The sequence below is a fragment of the Ipomoea nil genome, unplaced genomic scaffold (assembly GCF_001879475.1).
Source record: "Ipomoea nil cultivar Tokyo-kokei standard unplaced genomic scaffold, Asagao_1.1 scaffold0117, whole genome shotgun sequence".
In the NCBI taxonomy this organism is placed as follows: Eukaryota; Viridiplantae; Streptophyta; class Magnoliopsida; order Solanales; family Convolvulaceae; genus Ipomoea; species Ipomoea nil.
The window spans coordinates 2,762,759-2,785,907 of record NW_017616545.1 but is presented as its reverse complement, the minus strand read 5'-3'; positions in this window follow the sequence as shown (position 1 = coordinate 2,785,907).

Here is a 23,149-nt window from a genome sequence, read left to right as displayed (position 1 = left end):
ATATCTTCATGCTCAAAATGGTTCTCGTATATCTATATATATCTCTATATGTATTGTATTTCAACGCGTTGGAGTGGGTTACCAGCATCTCTCGCTGAACAGATATATTTGGCTTTCAGGCAGAAGATTAAGTCACTGGAGCGCGCTAGAACTTGGAGTGTAGAAGTAGATAGTCTCCCTTTCGGCCTGCGTGCCACGTTTATGTAATCACACTTCGAGGATGTTAGTTAGTTAGCCTGTGCACTTGGGTTCTCTAGCCCAGGTGTGGCATAGCACCCCGAACGCTTGTATTATATCTTGGGATTTAATAAGATTCTACCTTTATTATAAGTTTTAAAAAGTCTTGAAAATCTGGGGTGTTACAGCTATATGCGCTGACCCTCATGTATGGGCATGCGATTGGTCCTGTGGCGCCAACAAAGTGTGCTATGTGATGAGATATGGAGGAGTTGTTGTTATGAGTGCCTGTAACACCCCAGATTTTCAAAATATTTAAAACTTATGAATTAAAGGTGAAATCTTATTAAATCCCAAAACAGAATACAAGACTACGGGGTGCTATGCTACACCTGAGCTAGAGAACTCAGGTGCACAGGCTAACTAACTAATGTCTCAATAATGTAAATGCGTAAACATGGCACGCATGCCGAAGGGGAAACTAACTAATTCTATGTTCCAAGTTCTAGCGCGCTCCAGTGACTTATTCTTCTGTGCCTGAAAGCCAACTATATCTGTTCAGCGAGAGATGCTGGTAACCCACTCCAACGCGTTGAAATACATTACATATAGAGATATATATAGATATACGAAAACCATTTTGAAGCATGAAGATATATCCTACGAGACTCTAGCTTTTAAAACTGGGAATGACTCGACAGATAAGGCTAGACACAAGCAACAGTTGTAACAAGCGTATACAATCCACAGCAGGCAAGACAGATAAAGCTGAGCACAATTAATAATCATAACCCAACATAAACAATCCCCAGCATAAATCCCATAGTCACATCCCCCATTATACTCATAAACACAACTCATCCATATCTCATCACATAGCACACTTTGTTGGTGCCACAGGACCAATCGCATGCCCATACATGAGGGTCAGCGCATATAGCTCTGACACGGCCCCGCAGCACCCTGCCCCGTCTCACATTACGGAGGAGTCGATCGCGACCGACTAATGAACCGCAGTTCTATATAATATTTATATACCTGACCGGTCTTTACCAGCCTGGTTAACAGTTGGGATGGTTCTCAACCCATTCAACTGCCCGTATAGTGGATCTTTGTCCTATATAATATTTATATACCTGACCGGTCTTTACCAGCCTGGTTAACAGCCGGTATGGTTCTCAGCCCACCCGACTGCCCGTATCGTGGAACTTAGTCCTATATAATATTTATATACCTGACCGGTCTTTACCGGCCTGGTTAACAGCCGGTATGGTTCTCAGCCCATCCGACTGCCCGTATAGCCCGATTGATCTCAACCAATTGGGGTAACATGCACACATAACACATAGCAAGCACATGCAACCCATATTAACACATTGGGATGGGGGGGGAAACGTATAACAAAACCTATGCGTGATCCTTCACATACTAAGAATAGTCCTAAGGGGTTCATACTTCTTTCACCTAGGTCAACGGGATACCAATTCAACTAGCATGCAATATATAAGACTCATACGACCTACGAGCGGTACCCGAAAATCAAACTAGACATAGGCACGATAGACGGAGTCCGTTGGGACACCACGGGGGTCGGGGAAACATCAAACGGGGAAGTCGGGGTCCCAAGTGTGGGAATTTCCAGCGGGTAGCCGGTGGGTGGGGGGCTCACCCGCCGGCGTTACTGTTCCGGGCAGCGGGTGCCCGGCGGGCAGCTGCCCGCTGCCGGAACTGCCCCATTTTGACCGTGGGTAGGTGGCGGGTCCCCTACCCCCCACTAACTCATTAACACCAAAAACGCCCCGGAAACCTTCGTGGAACCCGAGACCATGCTTAGACACCTTCAAATGCAATTGATAACACACGTAGACAATTTAACGGATCAAAATCAAGAATCAAACGGCACATAACCTATCATGCTTTTCTAGACATAATAAACACCCAATCATGCGAAATCCCCCCCAATATACCAAGAATAATACCATACGAATTCCACGATATAACCTAGGGTTCTAATTATTTTTAATCCAACAAGAATACGATTCGTCTTCTAATTACAAGATTCGGTAAGAATGTCACATAAACATCAAGAACGCCCACAAGAACATCAACCTAGGGTTCTAATTACTTTTATATCAACAAGAATACGGTTCGTTTTCTAATTACAAAATTCGGTACAAATAACACATAAGCATCAAGAAGGCCATACAATTATCAAGAACACCATATAATCATCAAGAACTCCACATAATCGTTAAGAACACCATAGTTATCAAGAATCTCCCGATGTCAAGATCACCCATGGAATTATCCCATCAATCATCAATAATAACATCACAAATCATCAATACACAATAATATGGGGAAAACCTACGGGGGAAATCATAACTATGAAAATAGGTTTTGTTGAGACATGGGTTACCTCTTAGCCTTAATTAATTCCTTGGCTATGAAGGGTCTTTCTTTAAGCTTTCTTACTTTCTTGATTTCTTCTAAGGGAATTCTTGGAGCTCTTTGGGGTGGTGAGTCGTTTATTCCGGTGGGGGGTCCTAGGTGCCTCTTAAGTCCCCTATTTATATATTTAGGAGTCCTAATTAGGAACTAATATTATAGGCTTGCTAATTCTATTCCTTTTGGAACTAAGGATTGGGTTTAGGGATAAGGGCCCATGGACTATGGTGGGCCTCCCTAATTAATTGTTGTGATTTAATTTTTTTTCTTAGGTGATTAATTAAATGATTTAATTGGTTTTAGGTGTCGTAACACGGGGTGTTACACTCTCCCCCCCCCCCCCCCTTACAAGGGGGCTTCGTCCCCGAAGCCCGGTGCGTTAATCCATTCTTTTACCCCTAGGCATCCCGCGTTTTGGCCTCCTGCTTAGGAATGTGGCCCCATGTTTTGCCTTAGCTGGGGTAGACTTGATTTCTGGTGGTGTTGTGATAGAAAGGTTTTGGGTCTACCTCGGTCTCCTACTCCTGAGCTGGACGCCCCGCGAGTGCCCAAGGTGGCCTCGATGGCTGCCACCCTCTGATCTAGTGCGCGTGTCGTACGGATCAAGGATGAGAACCCTTCCTCTATGATTTGGTTTTGCCGGTTGAGCTGTGCGAGTATGCGTTCATTGATTGAGCCCTCGTTTTGCTCCCTTGGGTTCCCTCTTGATCGTGGTTGCACCGATGGGTTGGGTTCGTCTTCCTCCTCCTGGTCCTCATGTCCCTCCAAACCCCCGCAGTCTTGCATGGCTCGTTTGAGCTTTTTGTTGGAGATGTCCAACCGGTCGACCAATTCCCTTCGCTCTTCCTCGGGTTTTTGGCAAATTTCTTCGAGGGTGAGGTAATGTCCCCCTTCGGTGTAGTAGATGTCGTTGCGGCGGAGGTTCTGGGCGTTAAAAACCATTCCATTTGCGGTCTTGACCTCGGTGTGGCTTAGTTCTACCCCCTTTTTCTCCATGATCCAACTTAGGATCATCCCGTAGGGTAGGCTAAGCCGGTTGTTTGACTTGCAGAATTCTATGTGCTTTAGCATGAGTGCCGGCAGGTTGAACTTGATTTTATGTTTCAGGAGGTAAGCAAAGGTGCACTCCAAGCTCCCCACGTCCTTGCTTTTGTTATTGGTGGGCAAGAGGCTATCGGTTACAATCATAACCAATATCTTTTGCTCCGCCGATAGCCACTTTCGGTTTGGTCGAGTGGCCAAGGTGAACCCGTCCTCCTTTCCGAGTAGGTACCCGAGGTAGTCTTTGTACCCCGTGGTTTGGGTATCAATCCACCCCTTCCGGTCATAGTTGGACACACCCGTGGTGGTCAATTTCAAGAGCTTGGCCAAACGGCCTTCGGAAAGCACAATTTCCTTGCCACGGACCTTGGTGGTGATTTCTACTTTGTCACCCCGTTTGGTGGCCACAAGGTGTTGGTAGAATTCTTTCACCAAGTCGGGGTATATATCCCCTTTGATGGCGAGGTAAGTATCTAAGAGCCCTTGATGTTTAAGCATATCAACCAATTCCGGAGAGAATTGGTCGGGTTCAAGTGCTTTACCTCCGATTACGGTGTAATTGGCATTGCTGCACTCCAGGGTGCGGATTCCGAGGGGTTTCTTAGGCATTTCGATGGGCGTCACTTTTCCGACGACTTTTTCCGGTGGGTCTCCGGCGTGATTTTCCGGCGAACCTTTTTCCGGCAATGGTTTTCGCGGCTTTGTGAGGGTGGCGACGGTGGGGCGGAGTCCAGGCGTCAGCTCGGTGAGGTGGGTGAGGGTCTCCGGTGGCGTGGGGCGTTGGTGGCAGCGGGTGGAGCTTGGGCAGGTGACGGGTGGCGTTTTGGCGTTGCGGGCGGTCTCCGGGCGAGGTGACTGGGCGGTGGTGCAGCGGCGCAGGGTTGACGGAAGGGGGTCGGACGGCGGCGGCGTTCGGCTGGAGGTGGCGCGAGTGACTGGGGGGTTTTCTTCGGTGGGGTGCGGCGAGGAGAGTGAGAGAGAGTAGGGGAGGAAGAAGGAGAAAGGGAAGAAGAAGAAGGGTTTTTGATTTGGGGATTTTGTGGGTTTTAGGGATTTGTAGGAGCTTCAACAAGGGAGTGTTCCCTTGAGGTTTTAAGAAACACCTTTAGCTTAGTGGTTAAGACCTTGGTCTTGTAAGTGAGAGGTTAAGAGTTCAATTTTCATTGGTGACACTAGGTTCTTTGATGATGGGGCCCTTGTCTTTTTTTTTTCTTATTTCGGTTTCTAGTGGTGAGGTTTGGCTAGTTTGTATAGTTTTTAGTTCTAACCCTCGTAAGTAGAACCGAATTTTGAACTAATCTTTTATTTATAATATTTCCAAGTAATTAAGCTAAGTAAATAGTTCTACCACGAAGGTGATTACAAGAAATTGCCAATCTAACCTAGACAGAATTCGTCTTCTTGGCTTTCTCCCACGGGGTTTGCGTGGTCCTCGTCTTCTGGGCTCAGGTTCCCTTCCTCGAGATTGCCCTCGTTCCCGAGGTCGGCTTGGGTGCGGCTCATGACGAATATTTTCCCGGGAGCGCCGTAGTTTCCTTGATGAGCGGTGCCCCCATGTTGTCCCATGGTGGTAGTGCGTGGTCTTTGGGGTTGGGTGCAAAGGAAGACCTTGTGTCCTTCCTCTCCGCAGTTGAAGCATTGCAAGGGTTTGCCCATGCAATCCTTGCCTCTATGGTTCTTGTTGCATTTCGGGCAAGGAAAGCCCCTGGCGCTAGCGTCGTTGTTCCCCAGAGGTGGCCTTTGGTTGGTCAGGTTGCCTGGTCTCGTGTTGGCGTCGCTTCTTGTTCTTTTTACTGGTGGTGCCCCTCCTCCGGGGTTCCTCTTTCGCATTTGCTCCTGAACCCCGCGTTGGAGTAGTTGGATTCGGTAGAGATTAGCGGCATTGGAGTAAGCCTCGTTGAGAGTCCGAGGTCTGCTTACCACTAGTGCTTTTCGGGCTTCAAAGTTGAGGCCTGATACGAATCTCTCTATTTTGGTTACCTCGGTGGGGACAAGTTCGGGTGCGAAGCATGCTAGTTCAAGGAATCGTTTGTGGTATTCCATAACGGTAGCTGTCCCTTATTTCAGATGGAGAAATTCCTCGTACATGGATGCTCTCACGTGTGTTGGATAGAACCTCTCTCGTAGTCGCGTTTTGAGTTGTTCCCAGTTGAACCCCGGTCCTTGTTGGTAAGTGGGACCCTCGTGGATCCACCAGAGATCGGCCTCGTGTCCGAAGTAGAACGAGGCTATCTCCACGCGGCGTTCTTCTGGGCATTCCACTAACCCGAGAATTTTGTTAAGGGTTCGGATCCATTCTTCCAGGATTACGGGATCCTCCTCTCCTGAGAACGTGGGTGGTCGGTGGTTAGAGACTTGTCGGGCGAAGTCTGCGTTTGCGCTCGACGGAGGTGGTGGGGGTCTGTCGTTGCGGAGAGCCACGTCGCTTAGTGCTTGGGCGACTTGTGTTAGTTGTTGTAGCGTTTGGGTTAGGGGGTCGTGCGCGGCGGGTTCTGGAGTCCTTGATTGTCTTCTGTTGGGTGCCATGTTGTCGTCTTCCTGGGTCAGTGTTTATAAGAGCGTTAAATTGGGGCTTGGTGTCCTTCTTTGGGGAAAGTTTTTTTTTTTTTTCTTTTTCTCCAGGTAAGGGGGGTTATGTGTAGGTTTCACAATCTCACCGCGTGTCCTAAGATTCCTGAATCCTATGTTCCTAAATACCTAGAGTTCGAGCCTATTGTCCTAAAGTCCGGTTTTAAGAGTCTTATCCTAGGGTCAAACTTAGGCTCTGATACCAACTGTAACACCCCAGATTTTCAAAATATTTAAAACTTATGAAATAAAGGTGAAATCATATTAAATCCCAAAACAGAATACAAGACTACGGGGTGCTATGCCACACCAGAGCTAGAGAACTCAGGTGCACAGGCTAACTAACTAATGTCTCAATAATGTAAATGCGTAAACATGGCACGCAGGCCGAAGGGGAAACTAACTACTTCTACGTTCCAAGTTCTAGCGCGCTCCAGTGACTTATTCTTCTGTGCCTGAAAGCCAAATATATCTGTTCAGCGAGAGATGCTGGTAACCCACTCCAACGCGTTGAAATACATTATATATAGAGATATATATAGATATACGAAAACCATTTTGAAGCATGAAGATATATCCTACGAGACTCTAGCTTTTAAAACCGGGAATGACTCGACAGATAAGGCTAGACACAAGCAACAGTTATAACAAGCGTATACAATCCACAGCAGGCAAGACAGATAAAGCTGAGCACAATTAATAATCATAACCCAACATAAACAATCCCCAGCATAAATCCCATAGTCACATCCCCCATTATACTCATAAACACAACTCATCCATATCTCATCACATAGCACACTTTGCTGGCGCCACAGGACCAATCGCATACCCATACATGAGGGTCAGCGCATATAGCTCTGACACGGCCCGCAGCACCCTGCCCCGTCTCACATTACGAAGGAGTCGATCGCAACCGACTAATGAACCGCAGTTCTATATAATATTTATATACCTGACCGGTCTTTACCAGCCTAGTTAACAGTTGGGATGGTTCTCAACCCATTCAACTGCCCGTATAGTGGACCTTTGTCCTATATAATATTTATATACCTGACCGGTCTTTACCAACCTGGTTAACAGCCGGTATGGTTCTCAGCCCACCCGACTGCCCGTATAGTGGAACTTAGTCCTATATAATATTTATATACCTGACCGGTCTTTACCGGCCTGGTTAACAGCCGGTATGGTTCTCAGCCCATCCGACTGCCCGTATAGCCCGATTGATCTCAACCAATTGGGGTAACATGCACACATAACACATAGCAAGCACATGCAACCCATATTAACACATTGGGAAGGGGGGGGGGGAATGTATAACAAAACCTATGCGTGATCCTTCACATACTAAGAATAGTCCTAAGGGGTTCATACTTCTTTCACCTAGGTCAACGGGATACCAATTCAACTAGCATGCAATATATAATACTCATACGACCTACGAGCGGTACCCGAAAATCAAACTAGACATAGGCACGATAGACGGAGTCCGTTGGGACACCCTGGGGGTCGGGGAAACATCAAACGGGGAAGTCGGGGTCCCAAGTGTGGGAATTTCCAGCGGGTAGCCGGTGGGTGGGGGGTTCACCCGCTGGCTGCCCGCCGGGGTTACTGTTCCGGGCAGCGGGTGCCCGGCGGGCAGCTGCCCGCCCGCCGGCTGCCCGCTGCCGGAACTGCCTCTTTTTTACCGTGGGTAGGTGGCGGGTCCCCTTCCCCCACCTACCCCCCACTGACTCATTAACACCAAAAACGCCCCGGAAACCTTCGTGGAACCCGAGACCATGCTTAGACACCTTCAAACGCAATTGATAACACACGTAGACAATTTAACGGATCAAAATCAAGAATCAAACGGCACATAACCTATCATGCTTTTCTAGACATAATAAACACCCAATCATGCAAAATCCCCCCCAATATACCAAGAATAATACCATACGAATTCCATGATATAACCTAGGGTTCTAATTATTTTTAATCCAACAAGAATACGATTCGTCTTCTAATTACAAGATTCGGTAAGAATATCACATAAGCATCAAGAACGCCCACAAGAACATTAACCTAGGGTTCTAATTACTTTTATATCAACAAGAATACGGTTCGTTTTCTAATTACAAGATTCGATACAAATAACACATAAGCATCAAGAACGCCATACAATTATCAAGAACACCATATAATCATCAAGAACTCCACATAATCGTTAAGAACACCATAGTTATCAAGAATCTCCCGATGTCAAGATCACCCATGGAATTATCCCATCAATCATCAATAATAACATCACAAATCATCAATACACAATAATATGGGGAAAACCTACGGGGGAAATCATAACTATGAAAATAGGTTTTGTTGAGACATGGGTTACCTCTTAGCCTTAATTAATTCCTTTGCTATAAAGGGTCTTTCTTTAAGCTTTCTTGCTTTCTTGATTTCTTCTAAGGGAATTCTTGGAGCTCTTTGGGGTGGTGAGTCGTTTATTCCGGTGGGGGGTCCTAGGTGCCTCTTAAGTCCCCTATTTATATATTTAGGAGTCCTAATTAGGAACTAATATTATAGGCTTGCTAATTCTATTCCTTTTGGAACTAAGGATTGGGTTTAGGGATAAGGGCCCATGGACTATGGTGGGCCTCCCTAATTAATTGTTGTGATTTAATTCTTTTTTCTTATGTGATTAATTAAATGATTTAATTGGTTTTAGGGGTTGTAACACGGGGTGTTACAGTGCCTTGGGGATGTGACTATGAGATTCATATTGGGAATCGTATATGTTGGGTTATGATTATTAATTGTGCTTATCTTATCTGTCTTGCCTGTTGTAAACTGTATATGCTTGGTATAACTGCTGTCTGTGCTTAGCCCTATCTGTTGAGTCTATCCCTGTTTTAAAAGCTAGAGTTCGTAGGATATATCTTCATGTTCAAAATGGTTTTCGTATATCTATATATATATATATATATATATATATATATATATATATATATATATATATATATATATATATATATATATATATATATATATATATATATATATATATGTATTGTATTTCAACGCGTTGGTGTGGGTTACCCGCATCTCTCGCTGAACAGATATATTTGGCTTTCAGGCACAGACGAGTAGATCACTGGAGCGCGCTAGAAGCTGGGGGCGTAGCTTAGATAGTTTTCCCTTTTGGCCTGCGTGCCATGATTTAGTATTGATACTGATTGAGGTTTTAGAATTTAGCCTGTGCACCCGAGTTCTCTGGCTCGGGTGTGGCATAGCACCCCGTACTCTTGTATCGTATTTTGGGATTTAATGAGATTCTATCCTTATTATATAAGTTTTAAAAGTCTTGAAAATCTGGGGTGTTACAGTTGGTATTAGAGCCTAAGTTTGACCCTAGGATAAGACTCTTAAGACCAGACTTTAGGACATTAGGCTTGAACTCTAGGTATTTAGGAACATAGGACTCGGGAATTTTAGGACGCGCGGTGAGATTGTGAAACCTACACATAAACCCCCTCACTTCATTCCTTCATTGTCTAAAGAAAACCTTCCTCCGCTTATCACGTCAAGGAAGGACACCAAGCTCTAATTTGATGTTCTTATAAACATTGACTCAGAAAGACGACAGCATGGCACCCAACAGAAGACAATCAAGGACTCCAGAACCCACCACACACGACCCCCTGACCCAAACACTACAACAACTAACGCAAGTCGCCCAGGCACTAAGCGACATAGCTCTTCGCAACAACAGGCCCCCGCCTCCTCCATCAAACACGAACTCAGACGTCGCCTGACAAGTTTCAAATCATCGACCACCCACGTTCTCAGGAGAAGAGGACCCCGTGATTCTGGAGGAATGGATCCGGACCCTCGACAAAATCCTCGGGTTAGTGGAATGCCCAGAAGAACGTCGCGTAAAGATAGCCTCGTTCTACTTCGGACACGAAGCCGATCTTTGGTGGATCCACGAGGGTCCCGCTTACCAACAAGAACCAGGGTTCAATTGGGAAAACCTCAAAACACGACTACGGGAACGATTCTACCCAACACACGTAAAGGCATCCATGTACGAAGAGTTCCTCCATCTAAAGCAAGGGACAGCCACCGTCATGGAATACCACAAGCGATTCCTCGAACTAGCGCGCTTCACACCAGAGCTAGTCCCCACCGAAGTAACCAAAATAGAAAGATTCGTCTCGGGCCTCAACTTCGAAGCCCGGAAAGCACTAGTGGTAAGCAGACCTCGGACACTCAACGAGGCTTACTCCAGTGCCGCCAATCTCTATCGAATCCAACTACTCCAGCGCGGGGTTCAGGAACAGATACGAAAAAGGAACACCGGAGGGGGAGCACCACCGGTAAAAAGAACAAGGAACGACACCAACACAAGACCAAGCAACCTGACCAACCAAAGACCGTCCCTATGGAACAATGAAGCAAACCCAAGGAGCTTCCCTTGCCCAAAATGCAACAAAAGCCATAGAGGGAAAGATTGCATGGGCAATCCCTGGCGATGCTTCAACTGCGGAGAAGAAGGGCACAAGGCCTTCCAGTGCGTTCAACCCCAAAGGCCACGCCCCACCACCACAGGTCAACACGGAGGCACCACCCACCAAGGGAACTACGGTGCTCCCGGGAAAATATTCGTCATGAGCCGCACTCAAGTCGACCTCGGGAACGAGAGCAACCTCGAGGAGGGGAACCTAACCCCAGAAGACGAGGACCACGCAAACCCCACAGGAGAAAATCAAGAAGACGAATTCTGTCTAGGATAAACTGGCAATTCCTTGTAATCACCCTCATAGTAAAACTACTTATTTAGCGATTACTTCGGAATTTTATAAATAAAAGATTCGATTAAAATTTGATCCTGCTTATAAAGACGAAACCATAAATTATATAACAAGCCAAGCCTCCCATCACTAGAAGACAAAAGAGGGAAAAAGACATGGACCACACCATCAAGAAAAGCCTAGTGTTGCCAATAGGAATTGAACCCTTGACCTCTCATATACAAAACCAAGGTCTTAACCACTAGGCTAGGAGTGTTTCTTGAAACCTCAAGGGAACACTTTCTTCTTAAAGCCCTACAAGTCCCTAAACCCACAAAAATCCCCAAATCAAAAACCCTTCTTCTTCTTCCTCTTCTTCCACACCCTCTCTCTCTCTCCCCTCTTCTCCCTCTCACCCCCGCCAACCCAACAACACCCATCAACCACCACCCACCCGTCGCCGTCACCAGCCGAACCACCGCCGGTCGTCCAAGCAACGCACCACCGCACACCACCGTCGCTACCTGGAGGCAACCCGTGACGCCGTCACCATCCGCCACCCACCCGGACGAACCCCGCTGCCACACGCCTCGTCATTACCAGTTCCACCCAAAACCACCACCATCGCGTCGAACCACCGCCGAAGCCAAGTCCGCCGCCGCTGCGTCGCCAGAAACCCGCGCCACCTCTTCGCCAGAGAACTCGCCGGAGACTCGCCGGAAAACGCTGCCTCGCCGAAAACCAAAATGCCAAAGAAGCCCCTTGGAACCCGTACCCCGGAATGGAGCAACGCCGATTATACCGTTATCGGAGGTAAAGCCCTTGAACCCGACCAATTTTCTCCGGAATTGGTTAATATGCTTAATCACCAAGGGCTTTTGGATACGTATCTCGCCATCAAGGGGGATACGTACCCCGAATTGGTGAAAGAATTCTATTAACATCTTGTAGCCACCAAACGGGGTGATAAGCTAGAAATCACCACAAGGTCCGCGGCAAGGAAATCATACTCTCCGAAGGCCGTTTGGCCATGCTTTTGAAATTGACCACCACAGGTGTGTCAAGCTATGACCGAAAGGGGTGGATTGATACCCAAAACACGGGGTACAAAGACTACCTCGGGTACCTACTCGAGAAAGAGGAAGGATTCACCTCGGCCACATGACCAAATAGAAAGTGGCTATCGGCGGAACAAAAGATATTGGTTATGATTGTAACCGATAGCCTCCTGCCTACGAACAATAAAAGCAATGACGTGGGGAGTTTAGAGTGCAACTTTGCCTACTTCTTGAAACACAAAATCAAGTTCAACCTGCCGGCCCTCATGCTAAAACACATGGAGTTTTGCAAATCAAGCAACCGACTTAGCCTACCCTACGGGATGATCCTAAGTTGGATCATGGAGAAAAAGGGGGTGGACCTAAGCCACACCGAGGTCAAGACCGCAAATGGCATGGTCTTTAATACCCAGAACCTACGCCGCAATGATATCTACTACACCGAGGGGGGACATTACCTCACCCTCGAAGAAATTTGCCAAAAACCCGAGGATGAACGAAGAGAATTGGTCGACCAACTAGACATCTCCAACAAGAAGCTCAAACGGGCAATGCAAGACTGCGGAATCCTAGAGGGAAATGAGGACCAGGAGGAGGACGACGAACCCAACCCGTCGGTGCAACCACGATCAGGAGGGAACCCAAGGGAGCAAAGCGAGGGCTCAATCAATGAACTAATACTCGCACAGCTCAACCGGCAAAACCAAATCATGGAGGAAGGGTTCTCATCCTTGATCCGTACGACACGCGCACTAGATCAGAGGGTGGCAGCAATCGAGGCCACCCTGGGCACTTGCGGGGCGTCCAGCTCAGGAGCAGGAGACCGAGGTAGACCCAAAACCTTTCTATCAAAACACCACTAGAAATCCAGTCTACCCCAGCTAAGGCAAAACGTGGGGCCACATTCCTAACCGGGAGGCCAAGATACGGGATGCCTAGGGGTGAAAGAATGGATTAACACACCGGGCTTCGGGGACGAAGCCCCTCGTAAGGGGGGGAGAGTGTAACACCCCGTGTTACGATCCCTAAAACCAATTAATCATTTAACAAATTACCCAAAAGAAAGAATTAAATCACAATAATTAATTAGGAAAGGCCCACCATAGTCCATGGGCCCTTATCCCTAAACCCAATCCTTAGTCCCAAAAGGAATAGAATAGCAAGCCTATAATATTAGTTCATAATTAGGACTCCTAAATATATAAATAGGGGACTTAAGAGGCACCTAGAGCCGCCACCACAATAATCCCTCACCACACAAGAAGTTCCAAGAATTCCCCTAGGAGAAATCAAGAAAGAAGAAAGCTTCGAGAATCTTGTTCTTGTTAAGCAATTAAATAATTAGTTCGGGTTAAAGGTCGTAACACGGGGTGTTACACCCTCCCCCCCCCCCCCCTTACAAGAGGCTTCGTCCTTCTCTTTAGTGGTAAGCAATTAAATAATTAGTTCGGGTTAGAGGCCGTAACACGGGGTGTTACACCCCCCCCCCCCCTTACAAGAGGCTTCGTCCCCGAAGCCTGTGCATGTCCATTCTTTCACCCCTAAACGTCACACATTTGGCCTCCTGGTTTAGGAAATGCGGCTCCACGTGTCATTTTGTTGTGGGGTAGAGCGGAGTTTGGTTACGTTGACGGCAAGTAGTGTTTGAAAATTTTGGGTCTACCTTGGTTTCCTGCTCCAGAGCTAGACGGCCCACGTGTGCCCAACATGGCCTCGATTGCCGCCACTCTCCGGTCTAATGAGTGTGTCGCGAGGATGCAACTTAGGATCATCTCGTAGGGTAAGCTGAGCCGGTTGCTAGATTTGCAGAATTCCATGTGTTTCAACATAAGGGCGGGAAAATTGAACTTGACCTTATGCTTAAGGAAATAGGCAAAGGTGCATTCTAAGCTCCCCACGTCCTTGCTCTTGTTGTTAGTGGGCAACAAGCTGTCAGACACAATCATAACTAGCAACTTCTGTTCGGCGGTTGGCCACTTTCTGTTTGGCCGGGTGGCCGAGGTGAAGCCATCTTCCTTTCCTAGTAAGTACCCGAGGTAATCCTTGTACCCCGTGCTTTGGGTACTGACCCATGCTTTCCGGTCATAGTCCGACACGCCAGTCAGTTTCAGGAGTTTAGCCAAGTGACCCTAAGAGAGCACTATTTCTTTGCCTCGGACTTTGGAGGTGACTTCTAACTTGTCCCCCCGTTTGGTGGCTACCAAGTGAAAATAGAACTCCTTCACCAACTCGGGGTACGTATCTCCCTTAATTGCGAGATAGGTATCCAAAAGGCCTTGGAATTTAAGCATATTGACCAACTCCGGAGAGAATTGGTCGGGTTCGAGGGCTTTACCTCCGATCACCGTGTAGTGGGTGTTGTTCCATTCCGGGGTTCAGGTACCAATGGGCTTTTTCGGCATTGTGAGATTTTCCAAGAAGCACTGGTGGCGCGGTTTGACGTTTCCGGCGAGACTCCGGTGTTGAGGGCGGCGGCGTGGCTCGACTTCGGTGGCGACCCGGGGTCGGCGGCGAGGGCTCGGCTGGCCTTGGGCGGGGTCGGAGGTTGTGTGGAGGTGCGGCAGCTGGGACTGGCCGGGCGGTTGACGGGGAGGCGAGCGCTGGTCTTGTCGCGGTTGGTTCGCGGGTCGGTGACGGCGGGAGTGGAGCGGTGGTGCTTGGCTGGGTGGTCGACAGCGGTCGATGGCGGCGTAGTGGCAGGCAGCTGGTGGTGTGTTGCTGGGGCTCTCGACGGCTGGTCGGTCGACGTGGGAGAGAAGGGAGGAGAGGGAGAGAGTGTGTGTGGGAGGAAGAAGAAGGAGAAGGGTTTTTGATTTGGGGATTTTGTGGGTTTTAGGGATTTGGAGGGGTTTAAGAAGGGAGTGTTCCCTTAAAGTTTCAAGAAACACTCATAGATTAGTGGTTAAGGTTTTAAACTTGTAAGTGAGAGGTCCAAGGTTCCATTCTCATTGGTAGTATTAGTCATTTTTGTTGTGTATCCCTTGGGTTTTCCTATCCTTCCTTTGACCCGATGTGGCAAGTGGCTTGACCGGATCCCCTTGTCGGACTCTTGCCTTCATTGTGTGTTGGTTTTGGGATTCGTGGATCTATGGGGGATGTTAGTCCTCTTCTTTACGTTGATTTATTTGACTTTGTCTTTTATTTATAAAAATCTCCTAATAACTAAACTAAACAAGCGATTCTACTAAGAGGGTGGTTTACAGGGGTTCACAGATCAACCTAAGCAGAATTCTTTTCCCTGATTTTCCTCTGATTGATTAGCGGGATCCTCGTCTCTTAGGGCCACGTTTTCCATGTCGATGTTGTCATCATTTTCAAGATCAGCCTGGGTGCGGCAGATGACGAATAACTTTCCGGGGGTACCGTAACTCCCTTGGTTGTTTGTGCCTCCTTGTTGGCCCATGACCATCGGGCGTGTGTTTGGGGGTTGAGTGCACTGGAAGGATTTGTGTCCTTCTCCCCCGAAGTTGAAGCACCGCCAGGGGTTGCCCAGTCAGTCCTTGCCTCTATGGTCCTTGTTGCATCTTCGGCAAAGGAATGGTCTTGTATTTGCTTCGTTGTTTCTCATGAGCGGCCCTTGGCCAGTTGGGTTGACCGTCCTCGTGTTAGAGTCGTTTCTAGTCCTTTTTACAGGTCGAAGGCCCGGTGAAACACTTCCGTCAAACTTCCTCTTACGGTTCTCCCGAATTCCTTTCTGAACTTGCTGAACTCGGTAGGGGTCGGTTGCACAAAGGTAGGTTTCCTTGACATGCGCAGGATAGAACCGCTCACGTAACTTAACCTTCAGGTCTTCCCAACTGAACTCCGGATCCTGTCTACAAGCTGGCCTTTCAAGCATCCACCACGAGTCTGCTTCTTGCCAAAGGTAGAACGTAGCCAACTCCACCTTGCGATTCTCTGGGCATACCACAACTTCGAAGATCTTGTCAAACATCCGGATCCACTCGTCCAGCACTGCGAGATCTTCTTCACCGGCGAAGATCGGGGGACAGAGACTTGCGACTTGGCGTACTACGTCCGGATTCCCATTCTGAAGAGGGTGGTTGTTGAGGAGGGCGTTGCTCAGCGTCTGGGTGATCTGCGTTAGTTGATGAAGGCTTTGAGCTAACTGTTCACTGGTGACTGCTTTTGAAGACCTTGCACGACGTCTCGATGGTGCCATCCTCGACTTCTGCAGCAACAGCACGATAACCGTAGGAAACTTAGGACCTGCACCCTTACCTGGTGCCTTAACTAAAGAGAACCAAAGCTAAAAGGAAAACAAAGCACAGAAAACACAACAGAAAATGACACAAGAACTCACAACCTCACCGCGCGTCCTAAAGTCCTAAGTCCTAAACACTTAGATTCTTACGGTCACCTTAAGGTCTCATACCACACTTAGCCACTTAGAAGTCTAGACTCTATCACCCTAGGCTCAAACCTAGGCTCTGATACCAACTGTAACACCCCCGATTTCCATACCAAATTAAACATTAAACATGCAGATAAACTAACCATAAAACATACACAGCGGAAGACTAGATATGAAATAGATGGAAAACGTAGAGTGTCATGCCACGCTCACACCATGGTGAACGCACTGCGTAAATATCTGCAACATAATCTATCAATCCCAAAAACAAAGTCAACGACATAACGTCTAAAGTCTAATCAAAGGCACACAGGCCCAAATCATCATAAAGAAAAGTGGATCTATTCTAACAGCTTCTAGACCGCGCTCTCATCTATTCAGCACCTGAAAGAAACACAGATATATATATATATATATATATATATATATATATATATATATATATATATATATATATATATATATATATATATATATATATATATATATATGGGACGACGCCTGGTCAGCGAATGATGCTGGTAACCCACCAATACATGTGAAATATCATATGTAGATAGTTTATATGTATACAAAATCATTTCGAAACAAGATATAGTATATATCACTTTAAAACCGAGATAGAGATCAACACAAGACTCTTTGCACTCACAATAAAGATAAGGGAACACATCCCAATACGTCAAGAAACAACGACACACAAAAACGGATCAAGGCATAATCTACCATCACATAGTAGATTAACACCCGACATGCACAACACAAGATAACAAAAGACACACATTGGCAACACATGCCTTCGCGACATCACTCATCACGAATAGAGAATTACACATAATGGCTACACAAGCCTTCGTGACATCACCCATCACGAATTGAGATGCCTTCCTTATGCCCGGTTCCAACCTTATGGCTACCACCGACCTTATATCTAGTTCCAACCTTTACCTCCAGGACCCCTGTACACCAAGTCCAACCTTATTACCCCGAGGACCGTCGTCCCCTCTCCGACAATTCTCCAATAAGACCACTGATTTCATAGTACACGAGGTACCAATCACACATGGCAACACATGCCATGGTAACACATGTTACCCTTTAAGAAATACGTGAACCTTACACAAAGGTCACAAACTCCATAATCGCGTCATGGCCACCACGAGGACCACTGTCGTACCTTGGTGACTAATGTCTCATACCATTAATCGTGCAATCTAGGTACAGCCACACACACCACACCACAACAGGAATCAATCAACGGATCACAACGAAGATATGAAACCATACTCAATCAAGGAAAGGATCACAATCCGACTCCAATGATGATTGACACAAGTCATCATCCACAATAGGAAAGGACAAACAACACACACGCTAGCATTTAAACACCGAACTAGCATGCTTATCAAACGGGTAAACCAAACATAGTTCCGAGGAACACACAAGACTCATCAAGGTTCAACGAATCACAATGTTGAAACATCCTACCATATAGTCCTAGACATACGAAACATCAAGAAGACACTCAAATAGTTCCACAAAAGAACATGGGGAAGTCAAAAAACCAAATACCGAGTCAAAAGAATCACAGGGAATAAATCCCCGCCAAGCCAACATATGTACCCCGCTGGTGGGCCCACGGGAACACCACGCCCAAACCACCTTGTACCCCGCGGGTGGGGCGGCGGGTAGGCCACTGCCCGCTGTTCCGCCCGCGGGTACACACCTGTACCAAAATTAATCCCTTCGGGGATTTTCAACTCCAAGCTCAAATTCAAGTCCAAAACATGCCAAATTCAAAGCTCAAATTGAGGCGTCTGCCCGCCGGCTGCCCGCTGCCTGGCGGTGATTCTCGGGCAATGGGTAGGTGGCGGGTCTCCCTAACCCCACCTACCCCCCACTGACTCTTTCATCAAATTTCGCGTCCCGGGATCCTTTGTGGAACCCGAAACCATGCTTAGTCGCTTTTAAACGCAAATAACGGCACCACATAGGCAAATAACGGATCAAAAGCAAGAATTATATTGAACACATCCTAACATGACTTCTAAACATAACAACACCCTAACATGCGAATTCCCACCCAAATATAAATCAAGAACATCACAATACAAATTCCCAATCCAACCTAGGGCTCTAATTCCCTTCCAAATTATCAAGATCATATTTTATCTCTAATATCAAGAAACATCAAGATTTATCAAGAATCATCACATAAATATCAAGAACCTCTTTTTAATATCAAGATCATCAAGATCACACATAAAATCATCACATCAATCAAATAAGACTATATCACGATTATCATAAAGGAATTCATCAAGACACAAGCATATATAGGGAGTTGAAGAAGGAGATTATAGCAAGGAAAATATGTTTTGTTGAGACATGGGTTACCTCTTAGCCTTAATTAAATTCCTTGGCTATGAAGGATCTTTCTTTAAGATTTCTTCTTTCTTGATTTCTCCTATGGGAATTCTTGGAAATTCTTGTGTGGTGAAAGTTATTGTGGCGTGAGTTCTAGGTGCCTCCTATGTCCCTAATTATATATCTAAGAGTCCCAATTAGGGTCTAAATGGTATGGGTTTGCTAATTCTATTTCCTATATGACTAAGGGGTTGGTTTGAGGGACAAGGGTTCATGGGCTTATGGTGGACTCTTCCTAATTAATTAATGAAATTTAATTCTTTCTTTTGGGTAAATGCTAAATTAATTAATTGGTTTAGAGGCCGTAACACGGGGTGTTACAATAGGCGTGGGGGGGGGGGGATTCTTAAATTAAGTGTAGATTAGAGTGTGGGGAAAGTTAGGCATGTAATGATAGGTAAACCCACAATCTCACCGCGCGTCCTAAGTTTCCTTAATCCAATTTACCTAAATATCTAGAGTTCAAGCTTAATGTCTTAAAGTCTTGTCTTAAGAGTCTTATCCTAAGGTCAAACTTAGGCTCTGATACCAAATGTAACACCTCTAAATTTTAAAATTTTTAATGCTTATGAAATAAAGGCAATACTATCGTTAAATCCCAAACAGAGCATAACTAAACATAATTGTTGGGGTGCTATGCCACATCTGAGCTAGAGAACTCAGATGCACAGGCTAAACTATCCAAACAGTAGGAATCCTCAAATCAATGTTAAGTACATCATCATGGCACGCAGGCCGGTAAAAAAACTAAACTAGCTAAGCCACGGGTCCAACTAACGCGCTTCGGAGCTACTCATCTGTGCCTGAAAGCTAAATATATCTGTTCAGCGAATAATGCTGGTAACCCATTCCAACGCGTTAAATACAATATAGGTAGATATATATATATATATATATATATATATATATATATATATATATATATATATATATATATATATATATATATATATATATATATATATATATATATATATATATATATATATATATATATATATATATATATATATATATATATAAGGAAAACCATTTTGAAGCCGGAATACATATATACTTATGAAACTCTAATTTAAAACCGAGAATAGACTCAAGCAAGCAAGGGTAGGCACATTCATCATATTTAATCACACATATAAAGATACTAGCATGCACCCTAAGGTCACAAGACTATTTCATATCAATCATATCAGTGTTCAATCACTATTTCCAACACGTAAACAATTTGGTGGTGCCGTAGGACCAACCGCATGCCCATACATGAGGGTCAGTGCATATAGCTCTGACACGGCCCCGAAGCACCCTGCTTGTACCGCAGCCCAAGGAGATTGATCGTAACCAATCGATGAACCGCAGCTCATTTATAACATTTGATCGCAACCAAACGGTGGACCGCAGCTCAAATAGTATGTATATCTGATCGCTACCAAATTATGGAGCGCAACCCTATATATATATATATATATATATATATATATATATATATATATATATATATATATATATATATATATATAAAACAGCCGATGGATCTCAACCCAGCCACCTGCCTTTATAGCCGACCGATCGCAATCTGCCGGGTTAACAGCTGATGTTTCTCAGCCCATCCAACTGCCTGTATAGACAATTGATCGCAACCAATTGGGGTATCATGCACAATTAACACATAGCCAAGCGCATGCAACCCACATTAACGCATAAGGAGGGGGAAATCAAATGGGAGCACATATATAACTTATGCGTGGTCAACCACATTACTCGAGACACGCCTAAGGGTTCATGCACCTTCCTCCTAGACCAATGTGATACCAATTCGACTAGCATGCAATACACAAGACTCTTTTATCCTACGAATGGTACCCGATACATTAAACTAGACTCATGCTTGACAAACGGGGTCCAATGAGACGCCACAGGACACGGGGAAACATCAAACAGGGAAAAGAACCATGTTTCACATCGGGATTCCAGCGGGTGGCCGGCGTGTAGAGGACCACCCGCCGGCGGCAAGCTACGAGGCAGCGGATGCCCAGCGGGCAATCGCCTGCTCGCTGCCAGGCGGTCTTATGGGGCAGCGGGTAGGTGGTGGGTACCCCTGCCCCCACCAACCCGCCACTGACTCCTATGTAATAACTCGGTCCCTGGATCCCTCGTGGAACCCGAAACCATTTCTAAACACATTTAAATACAAACGACATTTAAATACATCCTAACACGACTCCTAAACATACCAAGACTCAATACCCGATCATGCAAAATCCCACACAAACATACCAAGAATACCACAATACGAAATCCACATTTTAACCCTAGGACTCTAGTCATAATTAAAACTCAAGATTGTTTATATAATTTATCTTAGGATCAAGATCATCAAGATTATCACATAAGCATAAAGATCAACATATAAACATCAAGATCATCTCATAAACATCAAGATTATCTCATAATCATCATATCAATCTTACCTTATCAAGACGCAAGCATAGAATCACATATCAAAGGAGCCAATGAAGATGATTATAGTAAGGAAAATAGGTTTTGTTGAGACATGGGTTACCTCTCAGCCTTAATTAGAATCCTTGGCTACTAAGGTTCTTTCTCTAAGATATCCTCTTCTTGATTTTTCCTACGTTTGGTGCTAGGGGAATTCCTGGGAATTCTTGTGTGGTGGAATCTATTGTGGTGTGATTTCTAGGTGCCTCCTAGGTCCTTATATATATTTAAGAGTCCTAACTAGGGTCTACATGGTAGGGATCTACTTATTCTATTCCTTATAGGACTAAGGGTTTGGTTTAGGGATAGGGATCCATGATCCATGGTGGATCCTTTTCAATTAATTAAGGGAATTCAATTCTCTTTTAATGGTAAGCATCTAAATAATTAGTTCGGGTTAGAGGCCATAACACGAGGTGTTACACCCTCCCCCCCCCCCCCCCATACAAGAGGCTTCGTCCCCGAAGCCTGTGCATGGTTCCAATCTTTCACCCCTGAACGTCACGCATTTGGCCTCCTGGTTTAGGAAATGCGGCTCCACGTGTCATTTTGTTGGGGGCAGAGCGGAGTTTGGTTAGGTTGACGACAAGTAGTGTTTGAAAATTTTGGTCAACCTTGGTTTCCTGTTCCCGAGCTAGACGCCCCGCGTGTGCCCAACATGGCCTCGATTTCCGCCACTCTCCGGTCTAATGAGTGTGTCGCGAGGATGCGCTCATTGATGGGCCTTTCATCTTGGCCTTCCGTGTTCCCTCTTTCTCGTGCGGGTGCAGGTGGGTTAGGCTCGCTGTCTTTATCCTGTTCCCCACATTCTTGCATTGCCCATCTCAGTTCCTTGTTAGAGCTATTTCCAACTGGTCAACCACCACTCGTCGTTCTTCTGTGGGTTTCAGGCAAACCTCCTCGAGGGTGATGTATTGTCCCTCTCTGACATGGTAGATGTCATTGCGGCGGAGGTTCTGGGCATTGAAAACCATCCCACTCACGGGTTTGGCTTCCGTGTGGCTTAGGTCCACCCCTTTTCTTTCCATGATCCAACTTAGGATCATCCCGTAGGGTAAGTTGAGCCGGTTGCTAGATTTGCAAAATTCCATGTGTTTCAACATAAGGGCGGGAAAATTGAACTTGACCTTATGCTTAAGGAAATAGGCAAAGGTGCATTCTAAGCTCCCCACGTCCGTGCTCTTGTTGTTATTGGGCAACAAGCTGTCAGACACAATCATAACTAGCAACTTTTGTTTGATGGTTAGCCACTTCCTGTTTGGCCGGGTGGCCGAGGTGAAGCCATTTTCCTTTCCTAGTATGTTCCCGAGGTAATCCTTGTACCCCATGCTTTGGGTACTGGCCCATGCCTTCCGGTCATAGTCCAACACACCCATGGTGGTCAGTTTCAGGAGTTTAGCCAAGCGGCCCTCAAAGAGCACTATTCCTTTGCCTCAGGCTTTGGAGTTGACTTCTAACTTGTCCCCCCCCCCCCCCCAATTTGGTGGCTACCAAGTGAAAATAGAACTCCTTCACCAACTCGGGGTACGTATCTCTCTTAATTGCGAGATATGTATGCAAAAGGCCTTGGAATTTAAGCATATTGACCAACTCCGGAGAGAATTGGTCAGGTTCGAGGGCTTTACCTCCAATCACCTTGTAGTCGGTGTTGTACCATTCCGGGGTTCGGGTACTAACGGGCTTTTTCGGCATTGTGAGATTTTCCAAAAAGCGGTGGTGGCAGGGTTTGACGTTTCCAGCAAGACTCCGGCGATGAGGGTGGCAGCGCGGCTCGGCTTCAGTGGCGACCCGGGGTCGGCGGCGAGGGC